Source organism: Leuresthes tenuis, unplaced genomic scaffold (genome assembly GCF_036924035.1).
Source record: "Leuresthes tenuis unplaced genomic scaffold, fLeuTen1.0.hap1 SCAF_1, whole genome shotgun sequence".
NCBI classification, from domain to species: domain Eukaryota; kingdom Metazoa; phylum Chordata; class Actinopteri; order Atheriniformes; family Atherinopsidae; genus Leuresthes; species Leuresthes tenuis.
In genome coordinates, this window is record NW_027325355.1 from 4,376,717 (window position 1) to 4,389,830 (window position 13,114).

Below are 13,114 nucleotides of genomic sequence, written 5' to 3' on the forward strand. Positions count from 1 at the left end.
TAGTAGCAGCTGGTGCTTTTACAATTTTGCGCAGTAACAAGTTATATTTGTTTCGTGTTCAATTCCCCAAAATTTAAAACTCTATCCCCATAATTACAGACAAAGGTGGGCCCACTTACCAGTCTTGATGACCGCACCACAGAGCCGAGCACGAGCAGCCAGTCTGGAGGTACATTCTCTGCCAGCTGGGCGCACACCCTCCTCACCACCTCTTTCCTATGTATGATGTTTTCTTTTCTTAGAGTATTCTCAACACGAACCAGATCCAACCTGCCGTGCCGATCCAAGACAGTCCCAAAGGTGTCGACTCCTCCTCTCTCCAGAGCCGCGCACCTAAATGGCCGCCCTGCCTGCTGCAAATCTGGGTTGTGGAAGAGCGGCTGCCGCAAAAGCTGTTCGAGATGTTGAATCTTACCGTCCAGACCTGGTCGGAATGCCTGCCAAGCCTCCATCACCTCAGCCCAGAAAGGATCAAGGTGACAGAGGCTCGTTGATGGGAGAACTTGACATAGGTTAAACATGCCATGCCGCCCGCAGGAGTTTATTGACTGCCCCAAAGCTTCATGCCAAAGATGCAGGTCCGGATTATTGAAGAGTTTTGTTAGCAGTCGCAATCTAAAAGCCAGTCGTTTCGTGTCTATGTCCACGAGGTTGAGACCGCCGTTTTTCTTACCACCAATGAGAGTGTTATGCGATACCATGATTCTCTTACCTTTCCAGACGAAATTATTGAATGACCGGTTCAGGGCAGTCAACACACTCCGCGGCACGGCATGGACATGCAGGGTATGGTAAAGCCTAGTAACCGCCAGCACGTTGGCGACAACCACTCTTCCCCTATGCCCGAGGGCCCTCATCCTCCAGAGGCTTAAGGTGTTCTCTATCCTCCCTGTGACCGCAGACCATGATCTCTCCGCCGCAAGCTGCTCGTCCACCCCCAGATACACTCCCAAAAACTTGAAGGGGCCATCTATTAAACATACCTGGGAGAGCTGCGGCGGAGCGGCTGCAGCTCCGCAGCACAACAAGCCAGATTTGGACAGATTCAGCTTGCCTCCAGTCGCTTTGCAGAAGAAATCCACCAACCCCAGAGCCAGAGTTAGGCTCTTGGGGTCGGCTGCTACCAACGTAGTGTCGTCAGCGAACTGGAGGAGCTTTATCTGTCCTCCTCCGGAGGAGAGAACCCCCCGGACATCAGGATCCCCATCTATTAAACAGGCTAGCGGCTCCACAGCCAAGGTGAACAGCAGAGAGGAGAGCGGACACCCCTGTCTCACTGATCGCCACAGCCGGACGGGGTCTGTCAGGTTTCCATTCAGACTTACCCTACTCGTCGCCGAATTGTAGAGGGTCCGCACCCAACGACGAATCTGTTCCCGAACCCAAAGGCCTTCAAGACCCCCCAAAGGTACTCATGCTCGACTCTATCGAATGCCTTCTCGAAGTCCAGGTTCAGGAAATACCCGCCACTCTCCTGCAGGAGCCTTAGCGTCTCCTTTGCGGTCAGTATGGTGTCATATATTGTCCGACTCGGTACACTGTAGGCCTGGTTTTTATTTATTATACGTGGCATTATGGGTTTGATTCTATTAGCCAGTATTTTCATAAATATTTTATAATCCGTATTTAACAAGCTTATCGGTCTATAATTATTCAAGTTATTTCTATCTCCGTTATTTTTATATATTAATTTAATTATTCCCTCATTAAATGTTCTAGGTATAACTATGTTTTTATTTTCCGTTATTTCTGTATAGATTTTCGTCAGAATCGGTACCAATTTATCACTGAAGGTTTTATAGAATTCCGTTGTCATCCCATCCCGTCCCGGACTCTTGTTGTTCCCTAATGACATTATTGCCCCCTCAACTTCTAATTTGAATATTTTATTGTCAGTTATCTGGGTTTCTTCCTCAGTTAATTTGTTTTTAATTAGTGAAAATAGATGATCTGCATGAGTTCTATCTAGTTTGTCAGAGCTAAAGAGTCTTTGATAAAACAGCCGACTGACCTCCATCATGTCTCCCTCCTCGCACACCTCCACCTCTTGGTCATTCAGTAAGGAAGTTATCATGGACCTATTTTTGTTTCTCTTCTCCAATCCCAAGAAGAATGCTGTCGATTTTTCCCCCTCCACCCAATGCTGCACCCTTGCCCTTACGCAAGCCCCTTGACATTTCCTCCTGCCCAAATCGTCCAGGCGCCTCATCAAGAGAGACAGTTTGTATGTATCCCGGCTGGGATCATCATCCAACCTTACCTGTTCTTTATTTATTTCCTTCTTCAGTTGCCTCTCTACCCTACTTTCTTCCCACTTCTTATTGATACAGTAATGAATCGTTTTTGTTTTCAATCTTGTTTTAACATGTTCCCACCATTCTAAAAGGTTCCTGTATTATGTCCACTTCTTCATTTATATAATCTAGTTGTTTATTAATGATATTTATATATTTACTATCTTCAAGTAAACTATTATTGAAGCACCATAGATTAAACTTATTTGTGACTTGGCGGTCCTTCAACGTTAAAATGATCGGACCATGGTCACTAATATGGCTGCTTCTATAATCAATTGTATTTATCCATTGAACAATATTTCTACTTATTAAGCATAGATCTATTCTAGTTTGCTTCAATATCCCTTTGATTACGCTCTTCCTTGAAAATGCTACCTTGTCTTTATTTAATAATCTCCATATATCAATTAAATCATTTTCATTCATTATATTCAATAAAGCTCTTCTGCTGCTGTCATTTTTAAAAACATTTGCAGCCGAGACATCTAGTCGTGAGAGTGCCACATTCAAATCTCCTATTAGGATCGTGTTGGTGCTTATGAATCCCTTTAGATTTTCAAAATACCTCTTCCTCTCCGTTTCAATGTTGGGAGCATAGCTATTTATCAGTCTAATAATATTATTTTTATAATTTAGGTCTAATATTAATTGCCTACCCTGGTCATCTCTATGTATTTCTTTTATATCTTTAAATAACTTGCTATTTTTTATTAATACAGCCACCCCACAACATTTATTTACTCCATTTGAGATATAAATGCTGCCTACCCATAATTTCTCTATTTTTGCTAGTATATCACCATCCCAGTTAGTTTCTTGCAACACAACTATATCACAATCTACACTCAGGAAGAACTCCTCCATCCTCTTTTCGTTTCTCAGTCCCGCCACATTTTGTGAAAAGATAGTGAGCATAAGGAAAAGGGAGATGTACAGTCTACTTATCTGGCCAAACCCTTCATTTTAGTTTTTTCCGCACTTTTTGACCGACTCTCTCCAAAGGCGCCCTTTTTCTTGCCGTCAGTAGCTGGCGATCCATCTCCAAGCCTGAGCTGGGGGGGGTTTCGCTTGGGCCCATAAGCGATAAACATGTATCTGGGAGGGGCTCACTCCCCAGCTCGGGCGTTTGCTGCCTCCGTTCACTTCTTTTCGAAGTAGCCACTGAGTCGGTTGCATATTCTTCACTTGTTTTTTCGCCTCTATATTTAGTATGTGAGCTTACCTGAGCCCCTCCCTGTGCCAGCTCCACAGCCTGGTCCTTGGTATCCAGGGTAGAGCCCATTTTTCGGGCTCCCCCCGCCAGATCGCAGGCAGGACCCATTTTTCGAGTCCCCCCAACTTCTGGAGCCTGTCCAGCGGAATATATCAGGGAGTCTGGGGTAATTTTCACTCCCGGAGGCTCACTCACCTCCAGATCCACCTCCCCCAGCCCATCAGATTCTTCATCTCCTGTTGAGTCTTGCCCATCCTCCTCACTTGCACTAGCACACACACAGTTTGTTAACGGGTTGCAGCAGACTATACATCGCTCTCCTCCCTCAACACACTCCCTGGCATAGTGCCCTTGACCACCACATTTGTGGCACACAAATTCTGGGCATTCTCGGACAATATGTCCCGGCTGCAAACATAATCGGCATACCTTTACCTGTCTATCGTGTATGACCCTGAAGAAGTGGTGTCCGTTGGCAGTGTTGAATTTTGCAGAGTATGGCAGAGACTGTACTGCATCTGTGAACCTCACCCTGACAAACCTTGTGCCATCCACAATCGATGTTCCAGGCCACATTCTCCTCTTTATTTGGGATACTGCTTCCACTCCCCATCCTCGCAATTTCTCCAAGATCTCCTGATCCGAAACGTATGCTGGCAAATTTAGAAAAGAGACAATCAGTTCATCATTTACCAGTTTCCTCCCCGTTACCACCATTGCTCCCATCTTGAAGCCATCCATTAATTTGTCTCTTGCTATTTCGTTGCTTAGAGTGATTTCATAGGATGTTGGCCCCAAGGGCCTACACCCCAGAATTCCTCTGGCACAGCATGCGTATCGTCCTCAGAAGGTTAATAATTGTCACCTTCTCTGGCCCCTCAATATCTATGACCATTGTTAGCTCTTTTTTATAGGAAGCCTCTCCTATATCCTTCTCTGTCACCATTTTCCCAGTTAACTTGTCCATTGTCTCGTCCAGCCGGTCCACTGCCTCCACCAAATCATCCATCTGAAAAACAAAACAGAACAAAAAGCGCCTCCCCACCGCCTGCGCTGATGGGGAGGGATAATCCCCACACAGAAAAAGAATCAAGATCTATATTGCGGGAAAAACACACAAAAGAAAGGAAGGAAAGACAAAAACACTCAGCAAACAATTGGAGCGAGAGCTCCTCAGACCTGCTGCTGCACTCTGTGGCTCCCACACCTGTTGCTCATCAGAAAAATGGGCGTGTTCAGGGTGGTGTGGCCGTAAGCAGCAATATCTTCTTCTTCTTCTTCTTCTTTGATGTTTAATGGCAGCTGGCATCCTTGGTGTTGCATATGCCGCCATCTACTGGACTAAATTTCTCTCTTTTTTTCCCTTCTTATTTCTTCTTTTCTATATTCTTTTAATTATTCCAGTATTTACCAAGAATCTTATTGTTATTCTCCTCCCTTCCTTAGACTTAGCAGATTCTACTATGTTTTTCAAATTATATTCTGTTATTCCTGCCCTCTGCAGCCCTATCTTCATTATTTCCCTCTCCCTTCCATATCTGGGACATGCTATCAACACATGTTCCACTGTTTCTTTCTCCCCACAGCTACACTGCCCAGTTGGATGTTTCCCCATTATCTTAAGTGCATTATTCAGTTTACAATGACCTATTCTTATCCTACTAATAATGACTTGTTCTGTTCTGTTCTGCCCATAACATCCTGCCTCTCCTGCTACACTTTGTAATTTATATAAATGTCTTCCTTTTTCCTGATTCTTCCAATATAGATTCCACTGATTGTTTATTTCTTTCCATACTAAACTTTTCCCTTCTGTTTTTGATAATTTTACTTTCATTTCTACCACCTCTTTCTTTACTGCATCCTTAGCAGCTTTGTCTGCTTTTTCATTTCCATTTATTCCTACATGAGCTGGTACCCACATGAACACTATTTCCCTCCCCTGTTGCATTAACCTGGATGTTTTTAACTGTATTTCATATAAAATTTCCTGATGTGTTTTTGCTGTTCCGCTTTTAATACTTAAGAGTGATGAAAATGAATCGCTACATATAACTATTCTCCTATCCCTCACCCCCTCCATCCATTCAATTGCTATCAATATTGCACATAATTCTACTGCATATATACTTAAATGATCTGATGTTCTTTTTGAAATTGTCTTATTATAAATGGGAACCACCATTGCTGCTGCTGTTACTCCTGTTGCCTGTTCTTTGGACCCATCTGTATATATATACACATATTCTCTATATTTTTCCTCCACATAGTTATAAAATTCCTGCACTAGATCTGCTGTTTTATTTCTTTCCTTGATGTTCCACATGTTTAAATCTACATTTGTTTCTTGTAGCATCCATTTTGGTATTGTTGTCCAAAGAACTGTTGGGCTGAATTCCACATGTTGTATTTTTAGTTGTTCTGCTAAACCCTCACTGACCCACCCAAAACTCGTTTTTTCCTCCTTCCCCTTTTCCCAGCACATATCCAGAACTCTCTTTGCTGGATGTTCTTCTTTGTGTCCTTTTAAATTTATCCAGTAGTTGGCTATTAGCTGTTTTCTTCTGAGCCCTAGTGGCATTTCTCCTGCTTCAACCTGTAGTGAACATATTGGTGCTGTTTTTATTGCTCCGAGACAAGTTCTTAATGCTCTGGCTTGAATTATATCTATTTGTGAGAGTACTGATTTTGCTGCCGATCCATATCCCACACAACCGTAATCTATTCTAGACCTTATTAATGCTATGTATATATATTTTAATGCTGTAAAATCAGCACCCCACTCTAACCCAGCCAAACACCTCATAATATTCAATACTTTCTTACTTCTCTCTACAATTCCCTTCACATGCTCCCTCCATGTTAATCTAGAATCCATTATCATTCCTAAGAATCGAAAGCTGCTTACTCTCTCTAAGTTCTTTCTGTACAAGTTTAACTTTTTATTTTCACTAATTTTCTTTTTTGAGAAGAACATTACTTTACTTTTCTCCACTGAAAATTTAAAACCCCACTCTTCTCCCCATTTCTCCACTTGATCTATCCCTTCCTGTAGTTTCTTAACTATATGATCTATGTTGCCTCCCCTCTTCCATAACGCCCCATCATCTGCAAACAAAGATCTTCCCATTCCTGCTGGTACACTGTCGAATATATCGTTTATCATTATTGTAAATAGCGTTGGACTTATCACACTCCCCTGCGGTGTGCCATTCTCTACCACATAGCTCTCTGACACCTCCGACCCTATTTTAACTTGTATAACTCTTTCATTTAAAAAATCCATAGTCCAGTTAAACATGTTTCCCTCAATTCCCATTCGATGCATTTTAATTAGCAATCCCTCTCTCCACAACATGTCATATGCCTTTTCCACATCAAAAAACACTGCTGCCACTGTTTCTCTATTTACTTGTGCTTTTCTTATATCGTCTTCAATGCATACTACTGGATCAATAGTGCTCCGACCTCTTCTAAACCCACTCTGATGTCTAGTTACCAATCCCCTTATTTCTATATAATACATCATTCTTTCATTTATCATTCTTTCCATTATCTTACCTATATGGGATGTTAGTGCTATGGGCCTGTAATTTATTGTCTTACTATGATCTTTCCCCGGCTTCCTAATTGGTACTATTATTGCCTCCTTCCAACTTCGTGGTACTTTCCCCTCTTTCCAGACTTTATTGAATAATGTTAATATCTTTGTTAATCCCCCCTCACTTAAATGTTTGATCATAGTGTAACATATCCCATCTTTGCCTGGCGCACTCCTTCTTGTATTCTCTATTGCTCGTTTCATTTCTCTAATTGTAAATGGTACATCTATTTCGTTTTCTCTACTTTCTTTTCTTATTAACACCTCCCTGTATTCGTCTCTCTTTTTCTTCCTTCCATTTCTTCCCTCCTCAGTTAAATTTTTTGAACTGTGCACCGCAACAAAAGTTTTAACCATTAATTCCGCCTTTTCTTTATTAGTTATAGCCACTTCCTCTCCAGAACTCAGGACTGGATAAGTCCAATCCTTCCTATCCCCACCCATTTTCCTCAACATTCCCCATACTTCTCCTATCTTAGTTTTGCTCCCAATCGATCCACAAAATTTCCTCCAATACGACCTCTTTGCTTGTCTTATTGTTTTCCTTACCATTGCTTGTGCTTGCTTATATTGAATCATGTGTTGAAAGTTATGGTATCTTTTAACTAATTTAAACGCTTTATTTCTACTTTTTATTGCTTGTTTACATTTTTCATCCCACCATGGTACCAACTTGTTTTTCTTTCTCCCTGAACTTTTAGGTATACATCTGTTTGCTGCTGATATGATCCCCTGCTTTATGTCTCTCTCCATCATTTCCACCTCCACATTATCATTAACCCGATCCAGATTTTCTTCACTTTCCTTTGTAAACTCTATCCAATTCGCTTTTTCTAAGATCCATCTTCCCCCTACTCTCTCCGTGTCCTGTACTGTCTCTATATTTATTTTATTATATATAGGGTAGTGATCACTTCCTATGGTCCCTTTTTGATACACATTCCAGTCACACAGTGGTGCTAATACATTCGTCACTATTGTCAGGTCTATAGCCGACTCCTTCCCAGTATTTACATCTATCCTTGTCCCTCTTCCATCATTCACACAAACCAGATTCTGTCCATCTAACATTTCTTCTACTATTTCTCCATTACTGTCATTTTTCTCACTCCCCCACAATGTATTATGAGCATTAAAATCTCCACACCACACTGTATTTCCATTGCTCTTGCCCCCCATTTCTTCCAGTTTCTTTATATCCAACTTCCTGCATGGGTTATAAAAATTTATTATTGCCAACTTTCTCTTCCCTATCCATATTTCTATTATAATAGTCTCCATCTCAACTCCTATATCGATAACCCTGTAAGGAATGCCCTCTTTAACAAACGTGACACACCCACCTCCTACGCCTTCTTCCCTGTCCCTTCTGACTGCCATGTATCCTGTGATAATAAAATCTAAATTTGGTTTTAACCATGATTCCTGTATGCACAATATGTCTGGTTTTTCCTGCTGACTATATATGAATTGTTTAAATTCCTGACCATTAGCAATTAGACTTCTTGCATTCCATTGAAGGATTATCATAAGCAGCAATATCTGTGAACAATGTGCATTATATAGGTACTGGAATCATACAGTTCCTCTATGTAACCAGATAATTGCCGAGAAAGGCTGATGCGTAGTGGGCACATCTTCTTCCCTGTCGTGATTATTCTCTCCAGTGGAAACTGAGACTCTCAGATCACTTCGTGTCTGCCAACAAAGCAGCAGCAGCTGAAGATGACCAACTTCCTCATGTGTCACAGGGTGATCAGACGTTGCAACAAAAGACATGTAGGTGGTAGAGAGAAGAGAAAAAGCTTACAGCACTTGGTATTCCCAAGCAGTCTCCCATCCAAGTACTAACCAGGCCCAACCCTGCTTGGCTTCCGAGATCAGACGAGGTCAGGTATTTCCAGGGTGGTGTGGCCGTAAGCAACAATGTCTGTGACAAATGTGCATTATATAGGTACTGGAATCATACAGTTCCTCTATGTAACCAGATAATTGCCGAGAAAGGCTGACTTGTAGTGGGCACATCTTCTTCCCTGAAGTGATTATTCTCTGCAGCTGAAACTGAGACTCTCAGATCACTTCATGTCTGCCAACAAAGCAGCAGCAGCTGAAGATGACCAATTTCCTCATGTGTCCAAGATCGGACGTGTTCAGGGTGGTTTGGCTGTAAGCAAAAGTCACCGTGACAAATATATATTATATAGCTGCTGGAACCATATGTTTGTTCTAGTTTTTCACATAATTGGCTTGAGAGGCTGATGCTGATCCTGCACATGTTCTTCTCTTGTGTTGGTTCTCTGCAGCTGAAAGTGAGACTCTCAGATAACTTTGTGTCTGTCGACCTCTTCTGTTCCCTGTGTGTAGTTTTGTGTTCAGCGTCACACAGAGAGACCGAGGCTGCTTAGTTAGATGAAATCATCACAAATTGCTAATTTTTAAACAGTTACATTATATTTTAGAAGTCAGAACACAGTGATAGATGTTGTTTCAGCATCTATAAAAAGCTGATTTGTGACTGATTATCTCGCTTACGGCCATACCACCCTGAACACGCCCGATCTCGTCCGATCTCGGAAGCTAAGCAGGGTTGGGCCTGGTTAGTATTTGCATGGGAGACCGCCTGGGAATATGAGGTGCTGTAAGTTATTTACACCTGCAGGAGGCGCTGCTGCTCACTCAACACAGACAGCTTCTTGACATACATCACATTGGGAAGGAATCAGTCAAATAAATTCACTTTTCAATCTTTGTCAAACACTGGAAATGAGCGCACACATAAACCTCATTTAGGTCACTCATTCATATAATCTTCCAGCACTGCTCAGCTCACAGTGACTTCATCTGTCTGAATTCTTCTGGATACCAAACACACACAAATATTATTGTCTCACGTTAGTCTGCAGACTGTTAACAGATCTTCCTGCAGTCTGCAGATTCATCCCATTTCCTTCCTTCCTAAGAATCCCTGCTGATATCCAAGGTGCTGATCCCAGATCTGCTCAGATGTCCCAGGTTCTCCTCTGCTTTTATCCTCACACACTGAACTGTCTCCTCATCTATGTGTTAACAACCAGAACCCACTGATGTGGGCTCAGAAATAAAGTTTCCAATGTTTTCCAAACACAAATTAATACATTTCAGAAATGTACTGAGGCCAGATAGAAAAAGTGCACGTGCAGCCACTTTAAACTGTCAAATAGGCAATGTAACGGCAGTTATATTTATGTTTCGCCACTAGATGCAGCTATGATTTTATGGCCATAGAGGAAGTCCGTATGACACGTTTGTTTTAAGTGTTTTGATGTTTATATTTATTGTTTAGCAATGTTTAAAGGATATAGTTAATAACATTTGGTGTTAGGTAAAAGTTAAAAGTTAAAACTTGATAAGTTTAGTTTAAGGTGACGGTGATGTCACTTCCGGTTTTAAAAAGCGGTCCGGTAAACTGGTAGCATTGATATGGATCCAATTAAGAAAGCAATCAACGAAGACCATAAGCGGTTTTAAGTTTACCGGTTTGTCCACTTGCAGGCCGAAGTGGTATATAAGTTTATGTTTGTAAATAATATGTTTTCTTTTAGTTGAGGCATGTGTAATGTAATATTTGTACATCATTTGTGTTTTATCAGTTCTACAGTGTACTTGTGGTGAAAGCCGACGATGAAGACCACAGTAAAAATCAGTGAAAAGAACACAAGTCTCGTATCTGTGAACAAGCCGGCATATGTTTTTTTCCAAAGACCACGTCCAGCATTTGATTGAAATTGACCTCTCTGCCCCCTGTATTTCCACACTGCTGGTGTATCAGTGAGAACACTGAAACGCAGAATGCGACAGTGGGGCCTCTCAAAAAGGGAAGGCTACAGTAAAATGACAGATGATGAACTTGACAGCTTGGTCTCTGCCATCAAGCAAGACTCCCAGAATTTGGGTTGGTGCTTTTTACAGAAAGTTTTTCTTTGAATTATATCATGCACTTTTCCATAGCATTATAAAAAGATTTGTGTCATAAAAGTAACATTTGAAATGACAGGGCTTTCCACAGGCACCGGCTGCCGACCATATAGGCTCCACAACTAAGTCTAGCTGAGGGCCGGCTACTTAAATGACTGCTATTTTTATAGCCTAAAGGCTATCGATATTATTTTTTTCAATTTTCTAGTCTGTGCCTTAGTGGAGAGTCCTGGACATTATCATAACAACGGTCATCATAGCATGTATACCTGAGAAAAAGTTAAATGCCTAAATTGTTTGTTCACATGATTATCAATCAATATATCTTAAATAAAAGTGGTTTTCACTTCTTTTCCTACAGGTCACAGAATGGTAAAAGGCCGTCTTAGGGCTTTAGGCCACAGAGTTCAGTGGACAGAGTGTGGGATTCGATGCACCGGGTTGATAGTCTAGGAATACTACAGAGAATGACAAGCCTCGGATGTGTTGTGAGAAGGACCTACAATGTCGCAGCTCCTCTGTCACTCGTACATAAAGATACCAACCACAAGTTGATCAGGTAAGCTGACAGCAAAGGACATCACATGGACATTATATATTTATATATTGATTTAAAAAATGGTCTATGGCATACATTCTGCAGAGTTCTGGAATCTGGTTTAATGGACCACGATGTAGCTGCATTAAACAATTGATACATTTTTATTTCACAGATATGGTGTGGTAATGTTTGGAATAGATGTTTCTTTAAGAAAGGTCAGTGTCCCCATGGAGATTATAGTGTGGGATATAATATTCAACTTAATTTTGTTAAAGCTACACTTTTCTTTTGTAATCTTAAAATGCTCCTAATAAGCTTATGGCACACTAAAATGTAAAAGCAAGCCACCAGGTGTTGAAACTACACGCGAACTACAACGCAGGCCGTGCTAACATTAGCCTGGTAGATCACAAGTTGTTTATATTCGGACACGGCAAGCACAAGAATAGCCTTGATGGACGTGGTAACTGGACCGCTGATAACTTGACAACATTCTCCGCTCCGACATCCGGGGGAGATGGAACACACCATCACTTTCTCACTTCACACGTCAGGGAGGAGGGGAGCGTCACAGGTCAGGCAGGGGGAAGAGGGTGAGACTTTGGAGGGAGGGGGAGTTGTTCATGTTTAAATTTTTACTAAGTGCTGTGCTACATGCCAGAAAGGTAAGTATAGCTTTAAGTCTAACATCACACATGGAACAATAGTTCATTCATTTATTATTCTTATATTATTGTAGTTAATGTTTAATGTGTTTCTGTGGGGTTTATGTTTTCCAAATGCTCACAAAGATCATGTACCGACATGCTGCCAATAACAACAAGGCATCAACAGCCCAAGATTTCTTCCTTCAGGCTGTAAAGACGCATGGTTTTCCATCCAGGTAACATGCTATGTTTTGTTTTGAGGTTGCTGTTTTTATGTTTACATTGTTATATTTTTACAAGATGTTAAAAGAAATGTAAAGTCAACAATATTGTTGACCCACTGACATAATCACAATATTATATCTATGTCTTTACAGTGATCTGCTGTTCAAGGATGTTTCAGTCTTATAATATAAGCATCTTTATGTATTGATAAATTCCTTTACAACTAGTGTCTCCTCCAGGATTAGCAGATGATGAAACCTGTTGTGGATTTACAACAAAAATATAGAACAAATTTCTACAACACATTCCTGTACAACTTGGACCTGTGCATTGGATCTCTTTTTATCATAGTAGTATTGGAGACTAGTGTGTACATATATATAACTATTTATCATGTCTATCTATTCTTTGCTGCTCAGGTCCCTGATCGTAGTCAGGCCATACTCCCATGATTAGATGGAGAGAACAGCTGATTTTCCTTTGCCTGCCTTTTGTGTTGAAGGACTGAGTCACACAATTTTGTCAACCACATATTTTATTTTTTGGACTTTTTTTAAAGAGTATCCATACCAAGGAGTAAAATTGTACAATCCTCTTTTTCCTAAATCAGTACCAACTTGTGCGCACCGCATGGAG

General features: G+C 41.2%; 1 protein-coding gene and 2 non-coding genes across 3 annotated transcripts in view; 1 reads left to right on the plus strand and 2 right to left on the minus strand.

Annotated features, from left to right (window-relative positions):
* The window catches only part of LOC140294513 (protein NLRC3-like), a 1,060,349-nt gene that overhangs the window by 138,747 nt on the left and 908,488 nt on the right, over positions 1–13,114 (minus strand). The gene's annotated exons all lie outside the window — the stretch shown is intronic.
* On the minus strand, positions 8,915–9,033 carry LOC140298144 (5S ribosomal RNA). The gene has a single exon (XR_011913818.1). It is a non-coding gene; the product is annotated as a 5S ribosomal RNA (ribosomal RNA).
* Positions 9,638–9,756, plus strand: LOC140298313 (5S ribosomal RNA). The gene has a single exon (XR_011913977.1). It is a non-coding gene; the product is annotated as a 5S ribosomal RNA (ribosomal RNA).